Below are 1,256 nucleotides of genomic sequence, written 5' to 3'. Positions count from 1 at the left end.
CAAACTCCTCCTCCTCCTCCTCCTCCTCTTCTTCTTCTTCTTCTTCTTCTTCTTCTTCTTCTTCTTCTTCTCCTCCTCCTCCTCCTCCTCCTCCTCCTCCTCCTCCTCCTCCTCCTCAAACCTGGGGTCAGCCCTGGGTGAAATACAACCTTTTCAGGACAAGGATCCTGGGCAAACACATATTTTGGAACCAACTTCTTAACATCTTCCTATATACATACAAATGTAAGCCTGTTGTCACGTGCTGCAGTTTGTGTGACTGCCAACAGGTGACACTGTAGAATACAGCACAATGACAAACTTACTGGTAAGGTCTAAGCGGGGGGTGGGGGTGGGGGGTGAGCAATGTGTATAAATATTTCACTTATATTCATAGGGCAAGTAGCGCTGCAGGTGTGGCTCACTTTTGCTCAGGCCGTGGCCCAGTATGCTTTGAACTGAAATAGTTCTTAGAAATGTTTATAACAGTAACTGTTTTTAGATGCTTTTAACTGTAATTCTTTTTTAAATTATTTAATCTTTTTTTTCGTTCTTTTTGCTTTGCTTTGTTTTTATATTATATCTCTCTCTGCCTCTCTGGGTTCTTTGGGGAAGAAGGGGAGGATATATACCGTATTTTTCCGTGTATAAGACTAGGTCCCCCCCCCTTAAAAATAATGTCAAAAACTAGGGGGCGTCTTATACACGGATACATCTCCCCCATTTTCTTAAATCTGAGTCCCCCAAAATAGGGGGCGTCTTATACATGGGGGTGTCTTATAGATGGAAAATACAGCTTATTCAATAAATAAATAATAAAACTAAGGAGGAGAAAACTACCTGTAGTGCTACCTGCACTCCAGGCTGGTTGTAAGTAAGACGGCAGTTAGGTGGGGGCTGCCAGAGGGCAGTTTGAGGTTGGTGGGGCAGTGCCCCATTTCCCCTAATGGACCAGCCTCCACTGTCTGGTCAGCGCCTGGATGGAAAACAGGTTTAGGAAACCTCTGTGTGTGTGTTTGCCAACTTGAGTTCTATTTGGGATTTGGAGGTAATCAGGAAATAAACAGATGATTTTGGCCGTCACTTCCAGACTGGCCACCAAGTCCTGAGCTGGAATAGATAGCTCTGGCTGGATATCAGGTGTCTTGTTATGCTGAGCGAGGCTCATGGCTGGGGATGGGAACAATGGCTTGGGCGGAATTTCACAGAGACACATGGATCGCTGGCCTCTAGCTTGGAGCTATGCCAGGCATTCCTATTTTTGGCTTCTGAGTTTG

The sequence above is a fragment of the Podarcis muralis genome, chromosome Z (genome assembly GCF_964188315.1).
Source record: "Podarcis muralis chromosome Z, rPodMur119.hap1.1, whole genome shotgun sequence".
NCBI classification, from domain to species: domain Eukaryota; kingdom Metazoa; phylum Chordata; class Lepidosauria; order Squamata; family Lacertidae; genus Podarcis; species Podarcis muralis.
Note: the sequence above shows the minus strand (reverse complement) of the source record.